Here is a 13,536-nt window from a genome sequence, read left to right as displayed (position 1 = left end):
ACTTCGTCAGTATATAGCAACATGAAAATAATAATTTCCTTTGAAAATAAAATCCACAAAGCTTTCATCTGGAAAAAATCAAGCAAGGAGTAATCTTGGTTTTATTTGGAAATGTTTGTGGCTGTTAAGGTAAACTTACAACCCGTAGTTAATTTAATAAAACTGTGGTATAATTGTCCTGGGCTGTGATATTGTTGTACTTCTTTTTTGTCTTCAAGAGCAGATTAGAATATTCAGACATACTGAATAATGAAAGAGTTGAGTATTAAGGACATATAATGGAAAGCTTTCAGTGTCATGCCTGGCAGGGCATTATCCAAGCCATTATAAATAGTGAAGAAAATATAGAGAGAGAGTTCTTTATTATCATTCAATCATAAAAGTAATTCTGGCTTATTGGCATATTATTTATTTTGTTGTTCATAGTTCATGGACAATTTGCAGACACCAGAACATGCACAAACAAGAGGAAAGGACAATGTTACGTTCATGTCTTACAAAAAAACAGTTTAAGGGCAGTCACATTTTCAGGCTTTGTAGTAGCATGTGGTATTTTATTCATTAGCTTTTTCATTGGAGAATAATAGTTTTTACAAACCTCATAAGCTGGCCATCTTTACTCATGGAGAATAATATTTGACTCCCAGACCCATCTCCCTTAATTCAATGAAGCAGATTAAGATTCTTTTCTTCTCCCCTTTGTACTAACTTTGCTTTAGTATTATGAATTAGGGAGAGGACATAATGGCCATGTCTTAAATGTTACAGCAGTGAATTCTTCAAGTTGTGTTTTACGGGATTTGCAGAATTCCCTTTACTTGCCTGGAGACCTATGCAGGGAAACTATTGAAAACCATAATCCTGGAAGCACTTGAAAGCCATATTCCTCCCTGATACTTTTCACTGCAACTAGCAGGATGTAACATGGTAAGGAAGGTGTTCAGTAAAGTGTGTGCTAATGTCACAGGTCAGAAGAAATAAAATGAATGCAGGGAACTCCTGCCCAAATTACCCTTCTCAATCCAGTTATATTCACCTCACTGTATATTTAATTTGAAGTGCAGATCTAATTAAAAGTTAATACATCATTAAAATGATTTGTAATAAGTATATTCAACTCCATGTGAGCATGATATGCTCATTATCAAGTCCAGACTATAACTGGGATCCTTCACAATGAAGAAAATAATTATTCATAACAACTACCTTTCTGGTGACACTCATTCCATACATAAATGTGATCTAAATGTTTGATCTTTTAAATAATTTTAACATTTATGGGGACTTGCTGCTGAATAATTTTTTTCTTGGATGGTATCTGTTGTTAAGAGGAGTATTCCTTTAAATGGGTTCGACTGTGTGTTTTCAAGAGAAGAAAATAAGCCTTCTACAGAATTAATGAAGCTGGCTTTTTAGCCTAGGGTAAAAAGCTGGCTAATGAAGTGATTCATAGTGACAGCCCATGATCTGAATTATATGAATTATTGCTTATTAATGGGATTAATTGCTTCTCATGCTATAATACAAAATTTATGCACTTGTCCAAAATCTAGGTCTATAATCTGAAACAGAAAGAGGGAAGAAAGGCTGTATTAATTATATGTCATGTCCACGTCTCTGGACGTACATACGACAATAGAGACTGAATGAAGGTAATTTTATTAAGAAATGACATGAAGTGAAAACTATAAAACATGGATAAGAAAGGTAATGGTAAGTTCTACTCAGCTGAGGCAGTGTATCAGATTGCGTTGCTTTGCTAAGGGCTTCCATTATCTTTATGCTCTCTTTCAATATGCAATAAAAAGAAAATTTATTTCTTTATATATACCATAGTTCTATACTAAGAATATACAGTCCATCTGAGGAATAGCTAGAAAAACAAAACATTAAAAATCACAGAAAAAAAAGATCAAATTAAAATCATACTCAACTTAGATATTTTCATTTCTTAAACATGATGTTTTCTTTGTATTATTGTTATTATTTTCATTGCACATGTGCAGTGAGGACTTTGTCCAGAACGAGAAGCCTGACTGCGCTGTGCCTTGACCAGGCATAGGAGGAAAATGGGGTCTTATGCCTGGAATTTCTTATGTGATGAAATGGAGAGGATGAGTGAGGAAAATAAGAGATCTGAGTTTTGATCATTCAGAAATGCCATGTCAGATGAATCTGTTTTACCTGAGCCTGTGTGTATCAAAGATATTTATACTGATGTGCTCTTACTTGCCATGGCATCTGGGAGCCATGTTTAAAGGTATTTGAGGACCCGATCCTAAATCAGATCAAAGCCATGCCTCCCAGTTATCAGGAAAGTCACAATTAGCTAAAATAGCCAAGCCCCTAGGCAGAAAACTGGGAAATCTCTTCAGACTGAAGAAGCGACCAACCGTAGTTCTCCCAGTTCCTGGCCTGGTGCTCTCACCACTTTGCTTGATCCAGAAGATCGCTACAAACCAAGGCACTCCTGCAAAATAGAACATTTCTTCTTTTGCTAATGGGAACTTTACAACAGTGGCTGGCTTGTGATCCTGATTGCACAGGGGAGTATCTAGATCACTGAGATCTTTCTTCCACTTTCCCAGAGCTGCTGGGACCATCAATATTATTTCAGTATTTTCTCACTGTGTATTTTCTAATTCCACTCTTACGGCCCGGTGTTTGGAGACCACACCAGTAGTGCCAATGGTAATGATATTTTTCTAGATGTGATCCTGAGGTCTTCTTCATGAAAACAACCTTTGGGCTCATACCACTACAATCCAGCTTCGGAATGAATCCCCTGGGGATCATAATTTTCTTATTTTCTTTTAATGCCTCTTCCAATCCCTGACTCTGAAGGCAGTGGGTAGTCCTGGCCACAGAGATCCCAGAGAGAGCCGTGGTGATTGCCTTCCAGCTTCCCTGGTACACATCTTAGGTTGGAACAGATCAGTTCTGCCATTATTATTTATAAAGGGGGTGGTTTTGTTCATTTCTTTTGTTATTTGTTTTTGTTTTTTTTTTAAATTACCAGTATTGAAGACTCTTTTTTTGGCACTGTACAAATAAAAAAAAAGAGACATTTTAATTTACAAAGCATTTTCTGCATAACTAAAAAAGACAAAATCCAAGCAAGAACAGTAGCATGCAAGAACGATGGTCTACATGCATCGTAACAGCGCTATACTTGTGATTTCAGGGGGAAGTTTTTTTACTCTGCATTTTATGTTCACCATTTATGTTGCATGTCCCATAGAAAGGTGGAAAATGGGGAGAACAGATATGACTGTTTAACAGGATCGGCAAAAGTAAAGTGTTTGAGGGTAAAAGCAGTGGGAAGTTTGGAGAGGAACAGAGGGCATCTTAGTGAGACTGAAGAGCAGAAACAATTAACCTACGTACAAACAAGGGCAAAGGGAAAAAATAGGTTATCTCCTTGGATGGGTGTTTCTGTGTAGATAAATGAAACAACCTTGCTTTATACATATGCTTCTGTCTTATTCTTTAGGAAGACTCTACTACCTTCTTGGAAATATTCCTACAGCACATGCTGGGAGCTTCTCTGGGGAACACCCTCTGTGTAGCCCAGGAGGTAGGGGCTTTCTCAGGAGCAATGGACATGCTGGAGTATGACTTCACCATTTCATTTTTCAGATTTAAATATATCAGTAGAGTTTGAGGAGTAACTTCTTTCTTCTAAAAATTTTGGAAATATCATGTATAAGGTAAAGAAGCTATTTTTTGTGTCGAAGTTATGGAAGAGTTTTGATTTTGTTTTCTGATGCATCAAAGTGCTATCTTTTTCTTTCTTTCTTATTCTTAAAAGACTTAGGCAACTGAAAAAATAACTAGAGCACAGAGCTGCATTTATACGTATATGTAAAATATTATATGTACCTGCTGTTTATTTTATATATATCTATCAGATATATTATATATCTAATAGAAATATATATCTATTAGACATATATACTGTTTCTAGACTTTCTGGTTAGAAAGTGCCTGTTTCCAAATGTCCCTTTGCCTGTGTAGCTAGCTGGCAAAGTCCATGAAAGGGCACTCTTTAACCCCCTCATTTAACTTCATCTCTGTCAGCTACTTGCCTCTTTTTCAGATCCTTACTGCTGTTTCAGTTGTGTGGGGGACCATGAGACACACCACTGGAGCCAATGCATTTCCTCAACAGCCAGAGTTGGCAGCGAGAAGGGATTGTGCTAACTGAGATGCCTCACTGAGGCACAGAGCTTGCCTCTAGACCTCTGTAGCTTTGCTCTATAGCTTACAGGTGAATAAATATTTCTGGGAAGTACCTTGTGAGCACAGTAAAGAAATCAGAGAGTAGGGAGGGGTAGAAAAGTATCATAGTGTTTGATTGTAATTAATAATATAATTAACTCTGCACCAAAGACATTTAGTTCATATTTCACATTCTATTTGCAATTCTTACTTTTCCTGCTTCCCTTGTTGCTGGGTATTAAGCTCTAGAAAAAAAATACGCTCTTGGGATTAGGTATATTTTATATATCTACCCGCCTTTAAAAATCATACCATCTGACAAAATAAAAGGCTTCATACAGTTAATAAGTACTTTTCAGAGTAGTAACACTTTTCAGTTTTATTAGTCAAAAAGAATTAGTTTCAAAGCTCAGGCCACTGTGAAAAACCTCAGGTGACTGCAGCTACTACTATTTCCACAAAATAGTTTTATTGCTACACAGAGTTTTCATTGTCTGGGCAGAGGTGACTGCATAAAACACCACTGTGACACAGCCCAGTGCTGTGGATTGTTTGGGTATGAATGAAGTAAATACAGGTAAACTTAATAAACAGCCTTCTTCCACCAAAGTGGCTTAGATTCCTATCAAAATTTGTTGGTTTTGGGGACTAGAGCAATTTTGATCAACCTTCTTAGCCCTATAAACTGCACCCCAAAGATCTTCACCTGGCAGCCAGCCAGTCAGATACAACACATCAGCAGACTGTGCTGAGGGGAAATGTTGGGAATGGCTCACTGGCAAGAGAAGAAAAGTACTTTTGAGTAGTGTCCAGTCTCCATTGGGAAACACCATTGAACTGGGCCTGAAACTGCCAGGACAAACCACTGATGTTGCCACAGCCTTGTGCGTCCCCATGGGAGGTCTTGGCTACCCATCATCTCCATGCCAATGCAGTCTCTCTTCCACCCATGACACAGGATCTACCCTCATGCCAGATGTTTTCCAGCCACTTTGAACTTGAATTTAGAAATTAAGGACTTTTTCCTTGAAGAGCAATTGCAAAGAAAAAGAAATTCAGAATATTGACACATTCCCATCATTCTGGCTTGGGTACCCAAGAGACCTTTCAAACGGTCTTCCAATTATCCTTCAATTAATGGGTCAAATCCCTCAGTCAGCAAAAGTGAGAGGATCTCCCAGCATAAGGTATTAATGGTGTGCTCATTCCCACCAGCTGAAGATCCAGCCACCTTCACGTGAGCATCAGGTAGGTGCCAGACACCCGACTTGTAACTGCCCCTTTTGCCCATGCTAGTGGTTGCACATGGAAAAGCTTCCACTTTTTTTGTGGAAGGCTTCCAGACTGTTGTGCTGAAAATTTGATTCGCCTTGAAGAGAAGCTAGAAAGCATCATTCCAACAGAGCTTCCTTTAAGAAAAAGACATCAGGCTGAGTTACTTAGTTTGGTAGAACAATCTGTAACAATGCCTTTATTAAAGTTTCATAAAAATGTGTTCCTTTAAACACAGGCTTATATCTGGCTTCCAGAGAGCAATTATAGTAACTATAATGTGACTCTTGTGGTAAAAAGTGACATGCACAATGCAGTGAGGCTTTTGAATTTTTAAATCAGTAAGAGCAGCCACTGAGAATATACTTCAAATTTCACCATCAAGGCATACGGAGATGTGTGCTGAGAACAACTTACACTCTAGTTCATGTTTCACTTGGAGCTTTGAATTTTGTACTGGTTCCTAAGCCTTAGTCCACTGCTGCAAAGAAGCTGCCTCAGGCTTAAAATATGGCAATCGTTCACAGGCTGTGTCATTTTCCTCGGCTTTCTTTATGTTACTGTGGAAAAAGTTAGCCCATGGTAAAATATAATCCTTCATTAAACAGTAATCTAATATCATTTCCTTTTTAAGAAGTTGATTAAAGAGCAAGGAGGAAAAAAAGTCTGTAAATAAACTTTTATGTGAATTTGCTTTACCCCATACATTTTTCTGTGTTTTGCTAAAATGAATGCTGAACTCGTACAATAATGTGACTAAAAAATATTAAAGAATGAAGATGGAAAACAGAAACAAACTTCTCTTCTGTGGTATCATACCAAAAAAAAAAAGACTGAAATTTTTGCTCAGTCTATCAGGGAACATAAAAAATGACTCTTACCAACAATTCAACAACACAGCTGAAATTTCAGGTATGAATGAGGTAAATGAAAATTGAAAAAAAAGCTGTGTGAACTAAGTCCAAGGACCAAATGAACACATGGAAAAAAACCCCTTATATATTCAACAAAATTATCCAAACAGTAAAAGAAGCAATATTTGTCACACACTTTCATTATTATAAATTATTCACCCAGCAGTATTTTTTCAAAGAATTCTGAAAACATATACAGCAGCTTTGAAAACATATTTCTCTAGTTTGTGGGCCACTTGATATCTTCATAACTTTGGGTTTGGCCACTATATTTATAATGGCCTCCAAGTTTTAATTTGCTTTTTCAGGGGGTGGGGTTGGGGATTCAAGGAAAACTATTGTATTCACGGAGAAAATCCCGTTATAAAAATATTATGCCAAAAACTACAAATGCAACTGTAGGAAGTAGGGTATTTGTGCCTTAGGAGATCTGGGTTCAATTTCTGGTTATGTGGCAATTAACAGGATGGGACTAGTTAAGGCATGTAGGGTGACTTTTTAAATGATGATGTCAGAAATAGGTTGTCCAAATCTCACTGGCAGCCAACATTTGGGCGTATAAGAGTTACAACTCATCAGATTTATGTGAGTTGGGAAAGTCAATGGCTAAGTCTCAAGCCTAAGCGATAGCTGGGAGTCAAAGAATGTGGTTGGGTTCTGGACACGACGGCTGGCTTTGCCTTCAGAGCTCTCCCTGGCAGCTCCCCAGGGCTTGGCTCCAGCACCTTGTTTTGGGAGTTTGGGGCAACTGAAAGTGCACGTGGTGTGTCTGTGGTATCACAATGTTTTGTTGGAAATCCAAACATTCTGGGTGGATAGGTCAATTCTACGACGTCTTTTGATGGAAAGCTGGCTATTTTGTGGTGGAAACCTGCCTGAAATCTTGCTCTTCCACTTTGGCTCCCCAGCCCACAAGGCCATATGGGAACAAAAATGCTCCAGGCCAGCATCTTGAGTACTCTGGAGAAGCAAAGACTTTTGGAGACGGTGAGGTTTTTTGTTCATTGCCTTGGTTAGTTACTCATTTTCCCAAAACGCCTAGAAATGTGTGGGCTGGCTGGTTGGTGTCGTAGATCATAGGAAATGGCAGCACCTCTTTCACTCCTGGCCAGCTCTTGAGAAGCTCCCTGACCAGCCAGCTCTGTGGCTTACGGCTTCTCTGAGCTCACCCGGCAACCTAAAAAAACTCTTTGGAGTTTTCAATACAGTTTAGAGCAGGAAACTTAAAAATGGAAATACTTTATTCACAAGAAAATCTCCCCTCTAATCATTGCTGAGCATAATGAGGTCTTTTAAAAGGCCTTCTGCTTCTTATGGTGCAAAACAATTGAATTTTCTTAGAAAAACTCCATCTTCCATCAATTAAAAAATTATAAATAATGAGCCTTTTGAGAATGTTACTCTTTATTTCTCTCTCATAACTTTATCCATAAGTATTGTACTTCCTTGCCTTTCTAGTGAGGCAAATTGTCTCTTTTTTTTCCTGAATGTATTCAAAAAATTAATTAAATAGTGGAGTCTTTGAGACCAAAATAAATGTCTTCTATGCCTCAATGGGAACTATGTTTGTTCTAATTCTTTATTTAAAAATAACAGCATAATTTCTGGCAAAATGATGCTTAACCAGCTCCTCGTGGTACAAAGAAAAAAATTAGCAGCTCTGACTAGCAATCAAGCAGGCTCTCAGCTTCCAGCAAATAGGTATCAGGGCAATATCTGCCTCTTGTGTTTGATCCATGCCTAACACTTGTATGCAGCCTCCTGCTCTTCCAGGAGACACACAGCCATGCTGTAAATAGAAATTCAATGACTGGGACCTCCTGCTTCAGGCAACATTATGACAACTTGTTTTCTTCCCAGTGCTCGCTCAGGAGTTTTAGAGTATTGACAGCAGAGTTGAAGTGGCAAAGTTTCTTATGTGCCATCTCCAGCATTTTTCCTATAGCATGATGAAATTTAACAAGTCATTTCTTGTGGAGGATTATACTTGGTACGTATATGCTGCAAGTGGTGTTTTGTTTGTGGCCCTACAGTGCGGGGTTTTGGGGAGATATTCACAGGAGGGTTTGGATAACCACAGTATTAGTGTCACAGTCTTCCATGGCAAAAATTCCAGCTCTGTTAATGGATCTTCTACCCAAGTGTGCTAAAAATTCAGGACCATGGGTTGTTCCACTGAGAGATACAGGAGATTGAGGAAGTCATTTTATGCTCAGAGGCAGATTTTGGCCAAAATCCTGTGAATGTTTCCAACATCCTTCCCAGAAAGTTGACACACATAATCCACATTGTAATCTGCATGTGCCTGCGGGCGGACTGCTACCCTTCCCATCACCACACAACTGAACAATCTTGTTTCATCACGTAGGGAAGGAAAATACACAGAAAGCGTGATATAAGTCTACATCCAATGCTGAGGACAGATTAAAGGCACAAAATCAAGCTTTCTCTCTGATCCCCAAAATACCTGGTTAGGTGTTTCAGTACTGAGTCTGTTGATATCTGGAGTTCACAGTAGTAGTTCTCAAAGTGGTGTCTGTGGCAAAGGAAATAGCTAAGAAAAGCCATTCTTGCCCCATCAGTGCCTCAGAAAAAAACAACTACACAGAGATAGCTGTTTAGGCTACAGTTCTGCTTATTTAAGAATTTGATTTCAACTAATCTGGTTACAGGCCACCTGGCAGGTATTGGCCTGGGCTCATTCATTCCAGCCCTACTAAGCCTTCCTTTCAGCAGGTGCCTTTCGAAGCTGCAAATTGGCCTGAATTAATTTGAGCAGGAAGTTTGTGCTGAAGGAAGAACTGCTCCTCTCCGAGCTCTTTAGAATAAGCTGTCTCTGTCCCCTAATAAAGCAGAGTTGTTTAGAGCTGATAAAATGAATAATCACCATCAGAATGTCCTTCTTGTTCTTCCAGCCCCCAGCCAAGACAGGGAATCAATACAAATGCCGTTCATAAGGTAACATTATGTTGTTTTGCAAATAAATTAAATGTGTCTTAAAGCCCATGATCTTCCATGAAAATTTTTGTATTCATAACTTCCAACAACATAGGCCAATAGAAACACATTACTGTTGATTAGAGAACATATATTTGGTTTAAATTATTCAACGTCCTGCTTGTGTTGGGGTACTCTGTAGAGTGTATGAAGAATAAGGTGGATTTTGCATCTAGGAATATCCTCTTTCTTGTATCACTGCATATCATTCTCAGAGTTTGATAGTTTTGTGTCATAATCAGTACCCTGTGCTGGCTTTGCAGATACCCTTTTATGGAGAGGTATGTTCTTTCCACACTTAAGTTTTCATTCAACTCCTATTAAACATATCATAAACACTTGGGCTGGCAAACTGACAATTATTTTTAAATCTAGAGGGAAAAGAGTCTGTTTCTGTACAACTGAGGAATCTATGCCAAATAGTTTTTCTGAGGTACAATAATTTCCCTGGCTTTGTTTGTCTGTCTGATGTGGTTTTGGTTTTGCCAGCCTCCTGTTCAGATAAATCACCTCCAGAACGTATGTGGTACCAGGGCTGCATGCAGCTGGGCTGTGGATAAGGAAAAAGCACAACCCATCCCTCCCCTGTTGGGTACATGGTAAATCTGTCCTGCTATGCAAGGAAGAATTGATCAGAATGATTTCTCTTGGGAATTGTTTTGACTTCAGTTCTTTTTCCAAACCCTTCATTCCCATGGAAAATGTGGACGTGGTTCTGCTCACGCTGAGGCCAGTGAGATGAGGGATAACATCGGCAAAATTTTCAAGACGATCCAAAGCTTGGACTATGTTGAAACACTCATGGGCCTGTTTTTGAGTTTTATTGGGCAAAAACCACAGCAGAAATACCAAATTTTAGAACTAGTTTGTAAAGAACATGACATAGAGCAGCAGGAGAAACCTCACCTGAGAACGTCATTGCCCAGCAACTCACTCGCTCTTACTTGCTTCCTGATAACGCTGAGAAGTAACGCAGTGGGGTCCCTGGAGTGGTGAGCACGGGGATCACCACTTCCTTCTGAAGTGGCCAGTGTCCTCACACCTCATCACTTGGTCCTGATTTGCAGTCTTCTTCTTGGGTTTAATATTTCTTATTACTTATCAGAAGAGGACAATGTTTGTTGTGGGAGGCCTATGACTCTGCAGTATATATAATCTTTTCTGAATAAGGAATACTCCGCTGCCTGCACCAAATAATCTTGAGTGGCTGTGCCAGAACATCTTTCTGTAGTAGATGCACTGATGATGTGGCAAATTTACAGCAGTTATGAAATATCACATCATTAATACTCATTGCTTTGTTAATGAAATAGTTTCACATTACATTTTTAGAAATGTGATTTTCAAATGCAATATTATTTAATACGTATTAGGACTATGATTTCTATTAAGTGTAATTTGAGCAATTTTATAGTTCAAAAACATTTGATGTGTGAGTCAATCTAAACATAATATAGCTAATATACCTTAATATTTCTGTGGTGCATCCTTCTGTACAAATTTCAGCAGACTCTAGGAATGAAGTTTGCCTATCTATCTGATGCATCAGGCAAACTCAGTCGTAGTTTAGGATACAGGTCTTCCAAAGACACACATCATTTTAGCTCCACTGAAATCAAATGGACTTGCCAATATACACTCACACAGGAAAAAGTTTCAGGAAATTTTAATGACAATGAAGGCCCGTTTATTCTAAATTTTCTCATAGTGTTTGGACAGTTGTATGTTCCCTAAATTCCTCTTTATGTGATTTCCTTTTAAAGGAGTGAGAAATAAAATCAGTCTTGGAAAAATGCTGTCTTCTCATCCCTACGTGATTAGACATGCTTATGACAATAGCCCCCACGTATCCACAGGATAAAAATCTGTTAAACTAGATAGCAGAGGGGAGACAGGCAGTGCCTCGTGTTAAAGAGGTGAGGAGAAAAAACAGGTCCACAGAACTGATTCACCCAGAATCACACAGGAGGTCACTCGCAAAAACGTGCTCAGGCATCAGTCTCCTAGCTGCCAGCTCAATACCTTAGGTCAAGGTCCTTCTGAGTCCGTAATGACTCAAAATATTGTCAAGCTGAAGGAGTATCTCACAAATATTACTGGAGTTTCTCATAAGAAGAATATTAAATTATAACAAGGAAGGCATTAGCCCTTATTCCTTCAGCTGAGTTTGTGAAGTGGCACTTCATTGATTCTGCACTTTGAAACAAGTGCTACTCTGAGAGTCTTTCTGAGACCATGGTGGAAGACCTGCACTGAAGCAGGACAGGGTTGTAGCAAGTAAGATGGATGGATACACACACTATGATGCTCCAAATTGACCATCCCTTTCCTGCAGTAATGGTCAGCTCTAGACTTTTCAGTTGATCTGCTGTCCTGACACTGCACTTGAGAAAATGCAGATATTTAGGCTATAGTATCATCTAATAAAAACTATAGAGAGACTAAGTAGATTCCCTTTGAACTTTTGGGATGGCACTGATATTTGTTTCAATGGGATGTATCATTCACAGTGTGGGCAGAGAGTGAGGATCCCAGGGGGACTGAGCTGTTCTGCTTTCCTCCTGTTTTCATAGGAATTGCATATGTAAAGCCCTAACCAGGGTAGAAGCCTCAGACATTAAAGTTCTCTGATACGCACACATTTTGAGACATTAGAAATAACTCTTCATGATTAAACACGTAGATAGCTTTCTGTCACTTTAGTGTGTTTTTAATCAACACATAGATTTAGATGGGTTGTTCACTTCTCGAATTTTCCCATTAATGTTATCCCCAAACACTTGGTTCTTGCTCAGTCAACACTACCACCGACAGCAATGCCAGGTAGGGCTGCAAGGCAAGGACCAATAGCTAAGATCTTAGTACAAGACAAATTCATTAGGCAAACTAAATAATTTAGGCACATTTGAAAAGCAAATGAATGTAGAGGTGTTCCCTTATGATTATTGCTCACATAGATTTTTCTTTAAGAGGAAAAACATAAATTAATAAAGGCCAGAATGTCTTTAATGACAATATTAGCAGCTGCCTTGTGGCTATTAAGACATGCACTCATTGTAAACTTTATTGATTTTTCCATTGGATAAAATTCTCTGGTTAAATTGTTATTTGCAGCTATAATCCAGAATGGCTGTGTTGGTCATTATCGTTATAAAATGTGGTCAGAAAGTTTTTCATTGAAGCTCTGACCACATATTTTCAGAAAGACCCCTTAAGAACATCAGGGAGAGTCAGATGCAATCTACAAGTGCAATAGTCACTGCTCCTGTGAAGGTGATGACACTATTGATTAATGGAATGAGTTACAGGCTCTTTAAAAGAGTATACAAATCTGTGAATCGTACTACATGTATTCACAAGAAAATGAATGGCCTAACTTTTCAAAACTTATTGTGCATCTGGATGCCACCATTACCACCACTTTCTGTACCAAGACTCTAAAGGGTACCTTAAAGATTGCTTACTGAGAAATTCCAAACCTTGACAGTTTAGGATACCTTTACGATGGGCAGGGCACATGAATTTAAGGGGTTTTCAGAGCGTTGAGAGACCATTTCAGAGATCAGCAGCAGCTGCCAAATTCCTATCAAAGATCAGTGTCAACCACACTTGTAAATGTTTGTGTCTTTCAATCAGTGGCTTTCCTCTATGTTTCATTAACAAGGAGTAATCTTGCCCTAGCAAGACTTGACCAGAAATGATTTTTTGCCACATCACACAACCGTGCTCTCTTTCCAGCTAGTCGAGTCTCGCTTGTTGTGCAGTGAATCTTATTCAAAAGCTTTCTTTTCGGAGTATTATCACAGCCTGGGAACCTTAACATTTCCCCGGTCATCCTGAGGCTTCCCTCTCTTTTGCAAGATAAGGAATGTGATTGTGGCATTCCTATAAAAGAGGCTCCTTGCTGACCCTCAGATGAAATATTTTATCTTAGAACTACTAGTTCTTTGCCTCATGCACTGCGAGAATTTACTGCATTTGCAAATTAAATGCTTGACCCAGTGAACATTCGCCTGAATAGTTTCACAAGGTTCAGCCAAAATCCTCATGTATGTACATAAAGGGGTTGACCTTCTACAAGAGGAGAGCTTCAGTCTTGGCAGTTTGCTGCTTTATTCAGGAGGAAATGGTC

The sequence above is a fragment of the Haliaeetus albicilla genome, chromosome 1 (assembly GCF_947461875.1).
Source record: "Haliaeetus albicilla chromosome 1, bHalAlb1.1, whole genome shotgun sequence".
Classification (NCBI taxonomy): domain Eukaryota; kingdom Metazoa; phylum Chordata; class Aves; order Accipitriformes; family Accipitridae; genus Haliaeetus; species Haliaeetus albicilla.
This window is presented reverse-complemented; position numbering follows the sequence as displayed.